Raw genomic sequence first — 19,388 nt, forward strand, 5'->3', positions numbered from 1 at the left:
CCTGTGGCTGGCGCTGCCGCAGGGACCCCGGCCAGTCGGGAGAGGGGGTGTCCTGGGCTGCGCCGCGCCCTGAGGGTCCTCGGCCCATCCTTGCGCCCCGCACCCGGCGCCCGGACTCTCTCAGCCCCTAACCTCCCCGCGCGTCCGCCCTAGTCGAGGCGTCGGGTTGTGGATGCCAGGCTGGCTCCACCGGGCACTTCGCAAAGTGTAGCGCGGTGCTTGGAGCTGCGAGCCGGCCGGGCGGCGAAGTGGGGAAGCACGGCCTCCCGTGTGTGCTCGGGAGCGGGGCTGCGAGCGGCTCATTCATCGCAGATCGAGCCGCTCTTCCCCGGGGTGCTCCTTTGCCTCCTTCGGGCCGCCCCCGGGCGCGCTGGCCCCGCAGTGCTCAGAGTAGGGCGCGGGCTCACGGGGCGGCGGCGCGTCAACGCCTGGGTCTGGGATAGGGTCTCTCACTCGGCCGACCCTGGGGGCTCGATGCTCTGGGCTCCTGCCCCGGAGGCCACGCGTGCCCCCACCCAGCCCCTCACCCCGAGCAGACTCAAGCACCCAGGGAGTCGGATGGACCCGTGAGGATGCGGCGCCCCGCGCGGCAGCTGCCGGAAGGGAAGGCCAGCGGGGCTCAGGGGACTTCCTTGCCCACCCAGACCTTGTCCTTGCACCCTGAGCGGATATAGAGGGATAGGACTGCGGGGAGGGGAGGGGGGCAGGGAAGGCTGCGAAGTACACTCTGTGGCCCTGGCCTAGGCGGAGGCATTAACTGCTTAGCCGCCAGACTTGAGCTGACTGAGTACGTATAGGGACAGTGCCACGTATTATGGCATTTAATCCTCACATCGTGAGAGAAGTGGCACCCGGTGTTCTAAATGAGGAGACAAATGGTCAGAGTGGGCCAGTAAGGGGCAGAGTCGCTGCCAGCCCCTTCCATGGTGCCAAAACAGATCCCAGTCCACTTGTACCTGTTGGCTGGACAAATGCAAATTGCAGCCTCTATGTACGGGGCCTGTCCTAGGTGCCCCCAAGAGTCAAGACCCCTGCCTTCCTGAAAACAACAAGATAAGTGGTAAAATGCCTGGACGGGGTTAGACCGCGGGTTCTAAGCTGAGCAGGGGAGGTCAGAGGCAGGGGTGGGGTTACAGTTTCAGGCAGGGCTGGTGGAGCAGCCTGGGAGGGAAGAGCCTCTGATGCCATGTGCCTGGAGGTTCAAGACCCCAGGACGGAGCTCTGTGAGGGCTGGCCATTCCTTCCTGTCAATCGGAAGAAGTGTATTTGAGGGAAATAGGAAGGCGAGGTCATCCTGAAGGGAGCCCCAGGCCCCTGTGGTCAGGGCTTAGGAAGCACAGCTGAGTGGGATGCCTGTGACTGACCCTAGATGGGCAGCCGTGGGTGTGGAAACCAGCCAGTCTCAGGACTTCAGAGTCCAGGAACTTGGAGGTAATGAACTTGAACCCCTCGTTAGTACTTCAGTCTCCACCAGACTCACCTCCAGGTTACTGCCTCTGCTTGAATACCTCTGGTAACAGGGAACTCACTCCCTGTCACAGAAGCTCATGCATGGGCCCTGGTGAGACAGCTGTGCTCCCACCTGTGGCTCTGTGATTCTAGCCCCGTCACCTCAGGGCAACCCTCAGCAAGTCAGGGTTACTCTCACACACGGCTGGCTTTGGAGAATTTTAATCAACAGATTATGTCCCCTTTAAAGCCTAATTTTTTCAGGCCATGTACCTTTTCCAACCTGGCATTCCAGGTCAGGTGCCAGCCATCCCGACTCCTTCCCCTGAGAGAATGCCAGTAGGGGTCTGTCCCTTCCTTACAGGTGCTGGACACAAGTAAACCTCAAACCAGGGTGGCCCGTAGCAGAGACACTCCCCTGCCTGTCCTCTGGAATTTTGACACTACTGATGGTGCCAAAGACTCCAGTGCACTGAGATTCCTCTGGAATCTTACGCTTCTAAGCCAGCGCCCCCCTCCCTTCCTTCTGGCTTCAACGCTTACTAAGAGTCAAGTCACCCTGTCAGCTTCCCTGCCTAAAACCTGGGGGAGGCACGTGGGGAAGGCCACCTTGTGGGAGACAACACAGGCTTTAGAAACAGCTGTTCAGAGGCTGCGTGACCTCAGCAAGTCACCAGACCTCTCTGAGGCATGACTGTCCCATCAGAAAGCCCACCCAAGGATTGCTGGGCCAGGCTGATGCACAGCACACCCTAGAGCAGGCCTGGTGTGCTGTGAGTGCTTGGGACACGCTACCTGCTGTGGTCACTGCACCAGGTTTGGAGGACACTCCACAGCGTCTGTGGAAAAGGTTTTGAAGTCATGGCAGCCATGGCTGGGATGGCAGGTCCTGTCCTCAGAGACTGACCACAGTGTTGTACTTCCTATGGAGTTAGCTGTGGATTGACCATTTCCCTGGGTGGAAGGAAATGTGGGCTGGTACAGTTGGGCAGGTTGTCCACTGCACAAGGGCACCTAGCCTAGACTGTGCTCATCAGGCTCCCCCACACTCCATGGCTGTGTCCACCAAGGGGAGCAGCTTGTCCTGCACACCCTAAGGTACACATAGCACCAGTGGTGGCCCTGATTTAGAGATTTGTGGTGTATGTGGACTGCTGTCTCTGCTCCCAAGGACTCTACGTGCAACCCCATCCCTGTGTGTTAGAAGCTGCCTCCAGAGGCCAAGTCTCCTGTCATTTCTGATGTGGGTCCTTCCTACCTCATCAGGTGCTGTCCTCAACCCAGGCTCCCTGGGCATTCTTCAGGGCCAGCATCACTCTCAGAGCTTCCTCTTGGCTGGGTTCTCCTCCTTTGGGGAGGGGTGGGAAGCAGGCGGCAAGGATCCGCCCCCAAGTGCTGGGGGACTGTGAACTGCCCCGGCCAGTGCTGCGTCCAGATGTTCTTCAAAGCCTGCAGCCCCACCCCCCCTCACACGGCTGGCCTGTGGTTGCTTGTCCTGAGTCCCAGTGACCAAAAAGTGAGCTCAGCGACTCCACTGGCAAGAGTTTGGGGGCTAAGATCCCGCCTCAAACTATAGGCTTCCTGCTCATTACTCATCCGAACTCTTGCTGGGATTGAAGTGGTCTCTGGGAATTACATTGTTGTTTAAATGGAGCTGATTTTGGGGAGGAGAATTCCAAATATAAGCTCTGCTCTGGCCCAGTGGGGAGAGGCTGAGGTGAAAGTTAGTGGGCGTGGGCACTGCCTGTCTGGGGGGACACAGGGGTTTACTTGCCTTGCCCCCACAGTGTCTCCAGGCCCTCCCGACCCCATCTTTCCCATCAGTGGCTCTTGAAGCAGGAAGGGCCACTGCCTGCCCTGAGGAGTGGGCAGCCAGGTTTTCCCCTCTCCCTGGTCGGCTGCGTGGCCCCTTGAGTGAAAAGAGAGTGAGCCTGGGGGCCTCAGAACCTGGGAGCAAGTCCCACTCGGGCCCCAAGAGCCCGACAAGGCAGGTTGGCATGGCACAGTGGGCCAGGGAAGCTGCCGCCTCTGCCCAACCCCAGGGTGGCCACCACGGGTGCCTAGGAGGAAGGCTTTGAGCGCATGTGTGCACAGGAGGGTGAGCCGGCAGAGGAGGAGGAGGTGAATGGCCAGCGTGTGTGAATGGAGCCCGGACCTGCTAGGGAAGACACGCCTGGAGCTCCTCCCCACCCTCAGCTCCTCCTGGCAGGCAGGCCGGGGCCAGAGGCAGGATGGGGGACATTCCGTCCCCTGGCCGCCTGCTAACAGCGTCTGTCCTGTCCCCGGGCTGCTCATAGGGCTGGCATCCCAGCCAGCAGCCAAACAGAGTCCACATTCATGAGCAGCCTCTGAGCCTTCTCTATGGGCCTGGGCACGGCAGCGGCCTCCAGAATGTGACCGTTGGGAGCGTCCCTGAGCAGCATTTTCCGCATTCCTCTGGGGCTGCTGGGCCAAGGTGGCTATGCGTAAACACAGCCTGCCCCTCTGGGCCCTGGACTTGGCCAGCCAGGCACTGCCCAGTGGCAGGCCACAGAATGGAGCTCCTCTGAGTTCCAGGCAGGGCCAGAAGTGTGCTCAGCCCATGGCCAAACGGGCCCCTGCATGGACAGACGTGGCTCTGTCCACCAAGGCTGGGGAGTGGGTGCTGATGGCCACCCTGTGTCCCCAGTAGCCCTTTGGGGCAGGAGCCTTTTTTAAGATATACACATCACAAAATCTACCCTTTTAAAGTGAATGGGTTTCAGTATGTCCATGATGTATGCAAGTACCACTATTTTCCATCACCCTAAAAAGAAACCCCACAGAGAAGCTACTCCTATCCTCCCTCCCCAGCCCCAGCAACCAAAAACTCTCTCTGTCCCTAGCATCTGCCTGTTCTGGATCCTGTAATGTGTGGCCTTCTGTGACCAGGCGCTGTGGCCTCAAGGTCCCCCTGCAGTGCGGTGTGGTCACACACCATTCCTCTTTATGGCTGAGTAATAGTCCCCTGTGTGGGGACAGTGTGCCCCTTCATCTGCTGATGGACGGCATGTTGCTCCTGCTGTTTGGCTATCAGGGACCAGACGCCCTGAGCATCTGTGTACTTGTCACTTTTTGTTTCTCTTGGCTGGGTCCTAGGGGTGGAATTGCTGGGTACCACAGCAGCTGCACCGTCTCCCATCCTCCAGGTGTGTGAGGGCAGCAGGATCTTGTTTGCCCCTTTCCAAGGATAAGGGGGCTGAGGGCAGGGAGGGTAGAGCACTGGCCTAGGGCACAGCTGGGGATTGAGGCCTGGATTCAAACTCTACCCCAGGTGGGAAAACAAGGCACAGAGTGTGATAGTCACAGCCTCAAGGCTATGTCTTTAAAGGACAGTCCTGTCACACGGGAGGCTCTGTCCTGCTGCCCCCACCCCTCTCTAACCTCCTGAGAAGGCCGCAGCCCTCTTTTAGGGGACGCTTATCATGTGGCGGGCTATGCTCTAGTCCACACAGGATACTGAATGTCTTCCTCACAGGAACCCTGAGGGACCCCCCCATGATAAGGCCTGAGCCACTCGAGGAAGGACCCTACTACTCAGCCAAAACATTACCCTGTGTGTCTCTTCCCAGCCTCCTCCAAAAGGGCCTGTGGCCTTTTACCAGGGTGACTGTGCCCTGGGAAAAGTGAACAGACCTTCCCAGGACTGCTGGACCCTGGCTCTGACCAGGCACAGATTCCAGAATCTCCCTGTGGCCCCCCAGTCAGAGAGGGGCTTACGGAAGTCAGGTGGTCCTTAGAGTTTATCCCAGTGGGTCCACACCTGCCCTCAGTCTGGGATGCACAGCTGAATGGACGTGCCCAGCATCCAGCAGCACCCCCACCTAGCAGGAGCAGTTGGAGGGCTTGGGGGGCTCAGGCCAGACCATGGACCCCATGTGGGCCCACAAGCAGTGTCACCTTCTCCAGCACAAACAGGAGGGGCCACTCAGCCACTCCTGCCAACTGAGCCCGATGTGGACATGGCCTCGGGGGGTTGGGGACTCCATGGGGCAGCGTGTTTTCCTGAGCCACAACTTGTGGTCAGAGTTGGAGGAAACAGTCTCCACACAGGGACACCCACAGCACTAACTTCCTGACACCACCAGGCAGGGCGCCCTCGGGCCTCATGCTGGCATCTACCAAACAAGTGGGGAAGGCTCTGTGAAGGGGTCAACCCCATCCTGCCTGGCAAGGTCTGGCTGGGGGCAGCCAGGGACCGGGACTGTGTAGCTGTGGGGCAGGTGTGAGGGCAATGTGAGGAGGCAGACCGTAGGGGGTGTGGGCTGGGGCCGCCTGCAGCAGACAGAGGAGGTGTGGCGGGCTGGCACCAGCACCTCTGGCCCAGAGGTGGGGAGCAAACGGGAGCCACTTGGGGGAACCAGGCCAGCCCAGCTCACTCTCTGGGGTTAAAAGGGTGAGAATCTGCAGGGACCAGTGGGGGTCCCCACCCTGAGGCAGTCCCAGCCCCCTACTGTCCTCTCCACATCTCCTCACACCCAGAGATGGCTGCATTTTCTCAGGGAGATGAAGGTGCACCGTCCTCAGGTGCCCAGGGCAGATGGAGGGCCCAAGGCAGGTGGATCCAGGGCAGCTAGAGGGCCCCAGCACCAGAGGCACCAAGCCAGGGTCCAACCTTGGCTTTTTGCTGCACCTGTATCTGTTTTTATTGGAAAAATTAATACAGCATTGTGGGAAACAATTTAGAATAGTTCTACCTATAACACATGGATACACATATGCAAAGACTGGTTAGCTCTGTTGGCGTTGATATTCACAGTGTGATGTGCACTTAAGATGCAGAAACACACTTTGTGATGAACTGTGCTTCCCTGGGCCGGGCTGCCCCGTGGCGTGGGTGTGATTATGCCAGTGTTCGCATGCTGTGTCCACCTGTGAGACCACATGGCAGTGCAGAGGAAGGCACATAAGTACGTCAAACAACCCTTGTATGATACGCAGGTCTCTGAAAACCATTTTTGTGTTAAACTGTACATCATGATCCTGCCACTCCAGGCTTCCCCTCATGGAGAGCTCTGGTCTGCAGACCGGGTCAGAGCATACATCCATGCACCCAAAGGTTGCTGCAGGGGTAGCACTGCCCCTACATTGCCCCCCAGAGGGCAGAGGCCAGCAGGTGAGACCAGGGGGACAGTTCAACACGTGAGTTCACAAGAAGGCATCTCTGAAGCGAGGGGTCTCTGAGCTGGGTTTTGCAGGATGTCTAGGAGCTCCCCAGGCACTCTAGATAGAAGAGGACACTCCAAATGGAGGAGGCAGCATGTGCAAAGGCACAGAGTCGTCTCCCTGTTAACTGACCCTGAACCTTGGCAGCTTATCATGGACACCTCCAAAATGCCTAGGCTTCCAGTCTCGGGCAGTGTGAGCTGCCCTGGCCTGAGTGAGCTGGCTGCCGGTGGCCTCTCCAAAATAGGCCACTGCCTAGGAAGGGGGCAGCTCTGCCAGTCCTCTGCCTGCTGTCACTGGTTGGCAGATGGACTGTGGAGTCCCACTCTGCCACCTCCGACCTGTGAGATTGTGGGCAAGGTATCCCTTCCTCAGCACCTCAGTTTTCTCATTATGAAGTGAAACTCTGAGAAGAGGGAGCCCTCAGAGCACCAAGGCAGCTCCCTGGGGCCACCCTGTGCAGAAGGGAAAGCTCCGGATAGCACAGGGGCTATGAGCTCCTGGTCTTCAGCGCTGCTGCCTTCTGCTCCACCAGAGGGGCATGGAGCCCAGTATGACCATGCCCTTGGCCATCTACACTTCCTAGGTCCAGGTGTCTGTGACTTAGACCTGACCTTGGATAAATCCCTCAGATACGGCAAGTTCAGGGTCATCATTTTGGACATAGAAAGGACTCTAAGAGTCTGCTGTCTCTACCACTCCAGACAAGGGCATCCCTTTGTGGACCTTCGTGTCCTCTCTGTGGAATGAAGAGCTGGCTTGTTCCAGGAGCCACAGACCCACAGCCCACACTGCAGGGGAGAAGGCACCTGGGACGGAAGCAGAGGGACTAAGGGATGGGAGGCAGCAAGGAGTGGTGTAGCTTGTGGCCCACAGTGATCGTACATCTCTCGCCTCTGCAAGGACACGGGCTCGGCACAGCCACATCTGATAGGCTTTCAAGAGAAGCCAGAAGTGTAGACTTTTATATAGAATCTCTTGTTTTGAAATGTTGGCAACTAATCCAGAAATTTTTTAGAAAACATTTTGAATCCTGGACATGTTTGCAGCCTATGGGTCAGAGCAGTCTGATAGAAATATCTAGAAAAATATAGTATGAGATGATATGATATGCAACTTAATATGGTGAAGTGTAATACACCATAAAGATGTAATATGACACTTAACATAGCCTAATATGCTACAATGCACACTGTAACGTAAAAACATGATACAGTGTAACACAGTGTGAGCTACACAGGTAATTTTTAGCCACATTTAAACATGAAAAAGAAACAGGTGAAGTGAATTTTACTTAACAGAGAATTATAAAATACTGCCATTCCAGCAGGTGTTCAGTACAAGGTGGGTGAAGTAGCTTAGATTTTCTTTGCTATCCTGTCCTGAGGTCCAGGCACAGGTGAGTCCTTTCAGTGGCTCGGCCCTGCACCCTGGTCTCTTAGGGCCCTTCATGGGGCAGTCCTGACCCCAAACCCCTAGCAGATGCCCTCTCCCCAGCCCTGGCCAAGCTCCTGACCCCCAAAAGGCTTCCTGCCAGATCTCTCCCCACAAGGCCATCATGGACCTCGTCCTTCTCTGAGACCTGGTTTATTAAAATGGGCTCGCTGACCCTCAGTCAGACTCCCTTGGGGCTGGTTGAACCCCGGATTCCCTGCTTCCCGTGGGCCTCTGGGACTGGGCCAGGCCTGCACTTTCACAGGCTCCTCTGGTGATTTTTATACACACTGAGGTTTATGACCAAAGCCTTTTCTCTCTGACTCTGGCTGCTGAATGGCACCTGCCCAGCAACTGTCCCCAAATAGCTTCTTCGCTCGCCACTATGCCTTGCCATGCTGTTTGCTCCTACCTGGAAAGCGTGGGCTACTCCTATTCATCCTTCAAAACCCCGCTCCAACATCACCCTGCCTTCCCTTCTGAGGCAGCGTGGGTCCTCCCCCTGGGCCTCCACTGCTCCTCGTAAAATCTGCCATGGGCACACGGCCCTGGGTCTCAAGTCCCTGGAGCACTGATACCCACTGAGTGTAGAGACTGTTCCCTCTCCTCTGAATCCCAGAGACTGCCAGCTCCTGGCACAGGGAGACCTCAGAGCGTGGATGTGAAATAAATCCAGGCATGCGTGGGCAGGTCCGTCTCTGCAATCTCAGTAAACATCTGGCCACAGGGCCTGGCAGGAAGCTGACCTCGCGGGCACCGCTCAGCTGGCAGCCGGGCTGGTCTATAAATACATTCTAAACGAGGACCGGCCCACGTGCATTCCTGCCCCACCCGCCCTGCGGTGCCCTCCTAGCGGAAGGAAGGCAGCCGGCGGCACCCTGGCTGAGGTGGTCATCTCTGGTGAGTGGGCACGTGCCTATCGCAGGGTCATCTCAGGGCCCTCATGTCCAATTGCTATCTGAGTGCACTCAGGCCTGCCCAGCACTGGGAGGCTGCATGAGCTCTAGGAAAGCCTCCCGCACTGGGAGTTGCTGCTCTTGGATGTCTGGGCCGGTGCCCAGGAACAATTAGAGTCCTCAGAGGGTGCCTAGAGGTCTGGTACCCAAGGCCCTGCCGTGCAGGGTAGGCAGCGCCCAAATCCCACAAAGTACCCCGGGGCTGGGCTGGCCATGCCGGGCAGAGCGGGGCTCAGGGTGGTCAGCCATGGGCTGTTGTCTCTGTCAAGGCATTTCACCTGCCTGAGCCTCCGTTTCCCTGCCCACACCCTGGTATCACAGGTCCTGCCCCCAGGATGATGGCAGCATGGCTGGTGATTACTCTGAAAGAGCTTTGTGAGCCACAGGACAGAGCTAGTGTCATTGTTCTGACAGAAGGTGAGGCAGACACTGCTTCACACGGCCCGGGCACTCAGGCCATGTGTTCAGGAGGGCTTGGTGGGGCCCTTGGTGCGAGGATGCTAGAGGGGCCTCAGGCAGAGGGACCATGTCCACGTCATGGCACAGCGCATGTTCTCATGGCTGCTCGAGTAACAGGTGCGTGGGCGTCAATGGCACATTTTATTTAACCCAGCACATCCAGAACACGGTGTTTCCCCTATACTCTGGGTTTGTAAAGACTATTGATGACACATTTCTCCTTCTTTTGAACTGGTCTATGCAGGCCAGGTGGGGGCACACGTGGTGCATGTTGGTCACACGTGGTGCATGTCACCCACACTCGTGGCACTGAAAGCTCCTAGGAGCAGCATGTGACCAGGGCAGTGAAGGGCAGACCCACAGGGATTGCAGGGGGGTAATTTTCCTGGCTGCCACTCTGGAGTCTGGGCTCTGCTGCCACATCTTGCCAGTGCAGCCTCAGGTTGGCTCACACGGCCCCCTCACAGGGCCCACCTAGCCAGAGGTGAGGTCTGCAGGCAGAGCCAGGAGGAAGGCTCTCCAATGGCTTTGGACAGCCAGGTAGGGAGCTGTGCAGGCAGGTGGCCGCCTGTATAGAGGCATGGTCACATACACGCACTGAAGTTGCTATGTGCATGTATAGAAATGTGACACTATACATTACAGTGTATATAAATAATTTACAGATGGTGCCAAAAAAATGTAGTGCATTTTAAGAAAGGAACAACTGTATTAAAGTCACAGCGCTCAATTCATACCGATAACAAACAATGAATGAAAGTTGAGCACCTTTTATAACTGCGTAAGTCCAGCGTGACTTGAGTATCACAAACTTAATATATATATTTTTTGGCACTCTCTGTATATACATATATAATACACATGTTTATGATTCATTACCAGGTTGGGTGTGCCATTCCTGGGTACCCTATACCAGGGTTGTACTGCGATGTTGCCCCCGTTCTTTGGTGCCGTCATCCTCCAAGCAACCCTGTGGGCACGTACATTGTAATTGTAATTCCCTTTTGAGGCTTAGAGGCTGAAGTGTCTTGTGCAGGGCCATGTGGCCAGCAAGGAGAAAGGATGGGAACCCTGCGGAGCAAGATCAGAAGACTGCCTCCCTCACTCTGACTCAGCCGTTTTGCTGACAGTGAGAGGCGCAGGTCACGTGTGTCACAGGGGCAGAAGACACAGACACACGTCAGGTCACGGTCCATCAGAAGTGTGTGCTATCTTGTATGCCTGCCTACAAGGTCAGGACTCTGGCCCGTCCCAGTGAAGCTGTCTGAGGCGGCTGTCTCAGGCCTCCCACACGCAGCAGAGAGCGGGTCCGAGGGCAGCTCTGAGGGCGGCTCCGGGCTCACCTGTTAGTTCTAGGTCCCGCCACAGGTCCCGTTCTATGCCCTTTCCCCAGTGACTTCACTCAGCCTGGCTGTATTTTATGTGTTCTTGTACTTTGGGTCTCCCAAGCACAAGTAACAGAAACAACCCACAATGCACAAGGGAATTTCTGACTTGTGGAAGGATGGACTTCAGACAGAGCTGGGGTCAAGCTCTCGGACAGTGCCGCCCCAGCCGCCAGGCATCATCCTGTGGCTCTGTATTCCTCTGTGATGGCTCCAAACTCAGGAGACCCTCCCGAAGGGTCTAAGGCCCCGGGCTCAGGCCTCTGCCCTGCTGGGTTAACAAAGAAACCAGGCATCCCAGCTCCCAGAGAAGCCCCCAGGGCTCCTTTGTCCTGCAGGTCAGCCTGGCCCCCTCTCAGAAGAGGAACTATCAGGGAAAGAGAGTGAAGGAGAGAAACTGGACCAGGAAACTTCAGCTCTCGGGGGTGGAGGGCAAGGTAGGGTGCCCTCAGTGCTGGTCTTAGCCCCATCACGTAGGCATGAGTCTCATGTCTGTATGGGCATGTATGCAGGTAGCGTGTGAGAGATAGGAAGGTGGACGGATGGGTAGAGAGATAAATAGACCCCCCTCTGTGAGATTTCCTTTGGAGGTCTGAACTAAGGTTTTGGTGCCTGGAAACTTTGCAGGTCCCCATCCTGATGACCTCAGACTCCTTCGGCCCTAGAGGTGGTGGAGGCTGCACGGGGGTGTGGGGGGGGGGTTGAGAGCAGAGGTCAGGCGCAGGCCTGAGGGTCAGAGTGCCCAGCCCCCCTGCCCAGAGCTGGCACAGGAGCCACAGGGTGCATCAGCCTGGCAGGGAAGGGCTTCTGTCAGCGTCTGGACATGGCTGGGTCAAAGAAAACACAATAAAGCCTCAGTGAGCACTGTCAGTACATAAAGGAAACACTGCAGGAAATGAACTCTCCTTCCTCATGGCGGGGGGGGGGGGGGGGGGGGTGCCTTTGATCCCTGCCTCCCTCTCCCTTGTGTGGAGTTGGAAGCCTCCCTGTGACTTTCAGCTCTTTAGGGTGACCAGTGCAGGGGTGCCCCCTCCTCCCTACTCCTCACTGCTGGCTCCTTGTTCAGGCCACGAGCAACAGACACTGAACTGTAGATGGAGGGACACGCTTGTGGTGCTGGATGGACTTGGACTTGGGTAACTGGCAGCAGCCTGGAGCGTCTGGGATGGGGTCTGTAACTGATAGTTGGGTTGGATCTGAGTCAGTTCCCACAGGAGCCTGGTCACCTCCACAGGTCCAGGGACAAAGCAGATGATGGTGAGGTCACTGTGTGTACCCCCCATGCTAAGAGCTTGGGGTACACTGTGTCATTGAATCCTCTGACAACTCTGTGAACGGGGCTGTGTTTTTATTCTCATTCAAGAGATTAAAAAAAAAAAAAAAACTGAAGCAAGAAAGGGTATTACAGCCACCAGTGCTGCGTAACAAACAGCCCGGCTCAGGGCTGCAGACGGCTAAGACCACATTTCCCACTATTCTAGGCTTGGCTGTAGTACCCTTGCCGATCCTACCTGGGCCCTGGGTCGGCAGCTGACCAGTCCAAATGACTCCACTCACGTGGTCTAGGGCCCCTCGGCTCCCTCTGCTCATTCCTGTGCTGGTGGAGTCTCCAGACTCACATGATGTCACTTCTTCCACATCCTGCTGATCAAAGCAAGTTGGGCCAGCCATGTTCTGGGGATAGGGACACCCATATCTTGATGGGAGGTCCTGCAAATTCTCAGTGGCCACATTAGATTCTTTGCCCAGTGTCACACAGTTAGAAGATGACAGAGTTGTGATTTGAACCAGGCCTGTTTGGGACTCACAGAGTCACAAACACAAGTGCCCTCTGGGCCAGGAAGGAGGGGACGCAGGAGAAACACAGGTGTAGGTGGTGAGGCAGAGCAGAGAGCACCACCCTCACTGGTGGGCCAGGCTGGAACACAGGCCCCTTGTTACAGGAGCCAGAACTCTGTTCACTATGATGCCTCTCTGTTGCCCCACATCAGCCACTAGGGCAGGGGAAGACGCTTTCCATGTTAGAATGCTCCTTGCTGGGCCAGACACAGACATTGGCCCTCCTGCAGCCTCACAACCCTCCCCGCATGGCTGGAACCCACTGCCTGCCCCTCTTTGCTTTGGGAACAAAGCCCCAGTTTTTCCATCTCATGCAGTGCCCAGCCCTGCAGGTGTACCCATGGGCACCAGGGCTCTGGGACCACAGCCAGGGACAGGATTCTAGACAGCCCCTCTGCTAGTGGCTCACTGTCCAGGGCTCTACCCAACAGGCAGATTCAGGGCCTGTGTGTGCCTTGGGTGACACAGCCCGATGGCCTTGTGCTCCCAGTGGCACGACCCAGTCAAATCCCTCCATGCCCTGGCCCTCGACCCCTCACTGGGAAAATGGAGACCACAGCATCATGGCTACCTCACAAAGGAGTGCAAGGATCAGCCAATCCAACCGCACACACATGCTGAGTAAAGGGAAGCAGTGGCCGAGGTGAGCCATGACAGCTCATGGCCAACACCTGCCATCACGCTATCACACAGCTTGTGGCCAGCACCTGCCATCACACTACCACACTCCCACCGGGAGGCGCAGAGCCCATGACCCTCATAGCAGGCAGGGACAAGTGCTCGGAGAGCCTGGCTGCTTATTTTGAGTCCCTGCTGTGCCCCAGCTCACAAGTAACACTGAGCCATGCTCCATGAGCCACAGTCTCCTTGTGATGCCACCAACTGGGAGAGCTGCCAAGACCACCCAGGCCTGGCAGCTCAGAGCCCTGTGGCAAGTTGGCCTGTGGAATCACAGCTCTAGTTTCCAGGTGGGGAGACTGAGGCTCAGCCTGCTGGCAGAGGGGCCCAGGCCACACAGGAAACTTTGAGAGCTCCTGCTACTATTCCCAGGAGCCAGTGAGGCCAGAAGGGAGCATAGCCCCAGGGCCTTGTATGTCTTGGAAGCAGCTTACTCACCCCAGGCTTCTGGAACCCCCCAGTGAGGCAAGCCCAGTGTCCTGGTTGGGGCCGGGGACCCAAATGCCCCAGATCAGTTTCTGCTCTCAGCTGGGAGGACCTGGGCTAGCTGGTCCCCACTCCTATAGTCAGCAGCCGTACAGGCTGCATCAGAGAGGCTGAGCCTGAGCTGAGTCTGCTGAGGTCTGTCTCTAGGTCAGCGGCCTCACCTCTAGGTGAAATGGGCAGAACTGACCCTGCTCACAGGGTCACCTGGAAGTGTCCATAGTGATCCTAGCACCGTGGTTACCACTGCCAGGGTTGGAGCAGAGAGCCAGAGAAGACAGTCAGGGCAAGAGATGAGAAAGGGCCCAGGAGTCTCTGCTGAACAGCAGGTCAGGGGCCTTCTGGGGAGTACAGGGGGGAAGCAGCAGTGTCCATGTGGGGAAAAAATGGACCTAGTGAGCCCTGTTGCCCCAGCCCCAGTCCCTCACTTGCTCTTTGGCCCTTGAGGCCTCAGATACCCCTTAGTCACAAGAAGAAGGGGGATTCAGACCCGAGAGGGCTAGGCATACCCCCCTTTCGCTGGAACCCAAGAGCTGACCTGAAGTAAACTCAGGGGAGAGAGAAGTTGTGCCTTCTCATAGCTCCAGGGCACCCAGAGACACCACAGATGGTGCTGTGGGCACCGTGTCATCACGCCCAGCAATGTTAGAGCTTCTCTGGATAAGGCAGGGGTGTTGGGGGGACCCAGAGACACTGCAGACAGTGCTATGGGCACTGTGTCATTTCGCCCAGCAATGTCATTCGTCAGCAATGTCTGGGTGGATGAATGGATGGATGGCTGGTTGGATGGGTGGATGGATGGTTGGATAGATGGGTAGATGGATGGATAGATGGATGGATGGTTGGATGGGTGGATGGATAGTTGGATAGATGGGTGGATGGATAGATGGGTGGGTGGGTGGATAGATGGATGGATGGATGGGTGGGTGGATGGGGAATGGATGGTGAGTAGGGGATGGATAGATGGTTGGATTGGTTGGATGGATGGTTGGATGGATGGATGGATGAATGGATGGATGGGTGATGGGTGGTTGGAGAGTGGATGGTGAGTAGGGGATGGATGGATGGTGGGTGAGTGGATGGTTGAATGGTTGGAGGGATGGATAGATGGGTGGATGGATGGATGATGGATGGATGGATGGATGGATGGATGGGTGGTAGGTGGATGATGCATGGGGATGGATGGATGTTGGGTGGGTGGATGGATGGGTGGTTGAATGGATAGATGATGGGTGGATGGATGGATGATGGATGAATGGATGGATGGGTGGTAGGTGGATGGAGAGTGAATGGTGCATAAGGGATGGATGGATGGATGTTGGGTGGGTGGGTGGATGGATGGATGATGGATGGATGGTTGGATGGATAGATGATGGATGGATGATGGATGGGTGGATGGAGAGTGAATGATGAGTAGGGGATGGATAGATGGTTGGATTGGTTGGATGGATGGATGGATGGTTGGATAGATGGATGGGTGATGGGTGGATGCAGAGTGGATGGTGAGTTGGGGATGGATGGATGGTAGGTGAGTGGATGGATAGATGATGAATGGATGGATGGATGGATGGGTGATGGGTGGATGGAGAGTGGATGGTGCATAGGGGATGGATGGATGATAGATGGATGGTTGGATGGATGGATGGATGGGTGATGGGTGGATGGAGAGTGGATGGTGAATAGGGGATGGATGGATAGTGGGTGGGGGAATGGATGAATGATGGATGGATGGGTGATAGGTAGATAGAGAGTGGATGGTGAGTAGGGGATGGATGGATGGTGGGTGGAGGAATGGATCAATGATGGATGGATAGGTGATGGGTGGATGGACAGTGGATGGTGAGTAGGGGATGGATGGATGGTGAGTAGGGGATGGATGGATGGTGGGTGGGTGGATGAATGGATGGATGGATGGTGGGTGGGTCGGTGGATGTCAGGATGATAGGTGGATGGGTGGATGCATCGATGCAGGTGGAGGGATGGGTGGATGGTGGATGGATCAGGACAGGACACCATGGGAGGTGAGACAGTCTGGGTGCACCAGGATCAGAGAGGATACTGTGTCCACATCTTGTGGGGAAGGTCCCCATCAGAGGGACAATTTGTCCTTGCAGAGGCCTCAGTTTTTCTGTGAGCAGAGGCTGCCCGTGACCCCATTCCATCTCTGGCCTCTTTGAGGGTGACCTGTGTCTACCCAACAGCCCAAGCATTCACCACCACCCACTTCCCCTGTGGTGCCAGGCTGGCTCTGCCAGGAGCTGGGACACACCTTCCTCTGGCTGTCATCCCTTCTGTTCCCAGATGCCTTTGTCTGAGCTGGTTCTGCCTCCCACAGGGCTCCCTCAAGCAGTTCATTTTACCAGTGAGGAAACTGAGGGAAGGCAGTGTGGGCAGGGGCTGGCCTGCAGTCACCCAGCTACTTAGGCCTTCCCCAGCTGCTGCTGACTTTGGGCGGACAAGCCCACTGGGAATGGGAAAACCCCATAAAAAGGGCCGCTCACTCTAGGAGGGTAAAATGTCAACACCCGCCCACACGTACCAGAGTGCAGCTGGGCGGGAGCTGCACCCATGTCAAGATGCTTTCAACTTTTACAAGGCCCAGGAGCTGGAAAGGAAGAGAGGAGGGGGTATCCCAGAATCCTGGAGAGGGTCCTTGGTCACGACAGAGCGGAGTCAGGGTACAGCTGGTGACCGTGAGTGGGCCCTCGTCTGTGTGCCGTGGACCCTGTCAGCAGGGCAACTGCACAGCCTGTCTCTTGCATCATCTGAGTGAGCTTTTTTCTGGATTTGTCTGTCTTTTTTTTTTTTTTCCTTTTTTAAAAAAGATGGGATCTCAGTGTGTTGCCCAGGCTAGAGTGCAGTGGCATCATGATAGCTCACAGCACCCTCAAATTCCTGGGCTCAAGCAATCTTCCTGCCTTAGCTTCCTGAGTAGCTGGGACCACAGGCACCTGCCACAATGCCTGGCTAGTATTTATATTTTTGTTAGAGATGGGGTCTTACTCTTGCTCAAGCTGGTTTCGAACTCCTGAGCTCAAGGGATCCTTCCACCTGAGCCTCCCAGGTAGCTAGGATGACAAGCGTGATTGCACCCGACATATTTTCCATTGTTGAACACAGTCTATGGATGGTTGTTAAAATCCCCAGCATGGGCTTGGGAGGTCTAGTTTTGACAATGGTGGAATCAGGCAGGCCACCTCTGACCCAGACACTATAGAACCAGCACTTTGCTCTTAGGTCGGTGGCTGGAAGTCAGGGCAGAGGGATGGAGGGCGCCTTCTGGTCTCAGGGCAGGGAGGCCCTCGAGGCAGGGCTGGGTCTGTGAGTGCCATCCATGACCGCCCTGTCCAGGTGGTGTGGCGGACAGCATTGGAGCAGAGGACAGTGCCTCTTACCCTTGCCCACAGTTTATGCTACTCGTGACCATCTGGACTGTTGGCCTTTCCCATTTTGCAATTTTTATAAACTTGTAACTTGAGTTTTTCACTCCCTTTTTACTCTGGGAAGTTGCCCAGTGTGGACAGCACATTCTCTGGTCTCCCCAGAGGCCAAGCGTGCTCACCTGCCACCCACCGCCTTACCAGGCCTGTCTGGACTCACCTCTGGCTTGGTACAGGTGCCCTGCCTGCTCCCCAGCCCTAACCAGAGAATTCAGCAGTTTCTGCAGGGGAGGGGGCAGCCCTGAGCTCTGCTGCCTGGACAGCCCTGTGGGACGCTCCCCTCCCCCAGCCTTGCCTCCCCAAACCAGTAGTGAGATGGAGCCCACATCCCGTCCAAGGGCCCAGAGCCCCTCCCTTGCAACTCTAGAATCCTTAGAAAAATGGTTGGAATTTCTGTGGTGATGGTTGTTGATGGGATCACTGTTTTTACGATTTTACTGTGGACCATTTTAAACATACACAAATGTAGCGAGAGTTGTGTCACAACCCCTTGGCCCTGTGCAAAGGTCCCTGGCCCCTGAGCAGCCTGGCTTCATCTGTCTGTGCCCCTATAGTCAGTCTTGCTGTTTTACTTTTTTTTAAAGCAAATCCCAGATGCCAGGTCATTTTGCCTATAAGGACATCGTGTGGTCCAAGCAGGCCCTTGAGAGGTGCGGCACACGGGCAGCTGCTGTGTTAGCGGCTCACCGGCATGAGCACACTCTTGGCCTGCATGGTTTAAACCAGGGTGGGCTGAGGACGGCGCCGATCACATATCCCTCCGTTGATCACATTCTGTCAGGCCCTCTTGATGGGATGAGGAAGGGGCAGGGGCATTCAGTTGTCACCCTCCTAGGGGGACGGTGAGTACTGCTGTCCAGCCCAGAGAAGCAAGGGACAGACTCAGACTATTCTAGACCAGTAACCTGCCAGCCTGCCAGGCTGCTCAGTGTCCCTCTACCCCAGTGCACCAAGGACCCCAGTCCCAGAGAGGGTCTCACACCTGCTCTGGGTGAGGTTTCTCCACCACAGCTGCCGATGCTGGGGCTGTCCTGGGCCTGAGGGAGCCACGTACATCCCCGACACCCCCACCTGCCTGGGGTGACACCCACAGATGTACCTAGATGATGCAAAACACTTGGTTGAGAACAGTGTGCTGTTGAGAGTGAAGACAACTGTGTTTAGCTAGAAACATTTTTAAATTACCCTTCAGTTTACAGAAAAAAAATACATTAATGGTAATAAAAATTAAATTAGCAAGGGGAAAAAAATTCATAGCTGAAGCACAGTGGGGACATCATTTGTGACCAGATCACACGGGAAGGATGGGGAACACTCTGGAAGCCTCCAGTGTAGGGTGACTAGTACGTGAATGACATGCTCATGGACAGTTATCTCCCAGAGGGAACAGGGGACACTGCAGGAAGGAGGCACAGGCCACCAGGAGAGACACGGTCTGGGCAACCCAATGAGAAGGGTAGCAGTGGTCGCAGGACTGAGCTGGCTCTCAGGACGGTGGACCCAGCACTGAACAGGGTCACGGGTGAGTCCCCACATGGGATTGTATTAGTGAGGGCACCTTTCAGCCCCAGAACAGAACCCAACTCAAAGTAGGTTTAGCAGAAAGGGGATGGTCTTGACTGTACAAGGCCTTCAGGCATAGCCAGCTCTAGGTGCCCAAAAGGTGGTATCAGGATAAAGTCCAAGGGGCTGGGGAGGGTCAGCCCCCAGGGGAGCCACATGAACACAGTCTGGGTTGCAGGGAGTTCTCCAGAAGAACTTTGAGGTCTTGTTGTCAACAACAGGGAAATAGATGGTGGGCAAGTAAGAAATGCAGCTGTCCACACAGAGGGGACATTTGCAGCACAAGAATGGGCCAGAGTGTAAATGAGGCAGAGAAAGATCTGAGCCTGAGCATTGGCAGGTAGCCACATGCAGAACGGGGGACGCAAACTGGCAGTCCCCCTCCCCAGCCACATTTTGGAAATCCACAAGAATTCCAAGTGTCTGGTGGAAACCAGCGAGCAGTGGCCATACTGAGCCTGGACGCCCCTGGCAATTTGCCTGCCCCTTGGGAAAAGCTGTGAGGTCACATGTTGGCT

The sequence above is a fragment of the Otolemur garnettii genome, unplaced genomic scaffold (genome assembly GCF_000181295.1).
Source record: "Otolemur garnettii isolate 467f Iridium unplaced genomic scaffold, OtoGar3 scaffold00185, whole genome shotgun sequence".
Lineage (NCBI taxonomy): Eukaryota > Metazoa > Chordata > Mammalia > Primates > Galagidae > Otolemur > Otolemur garnettii.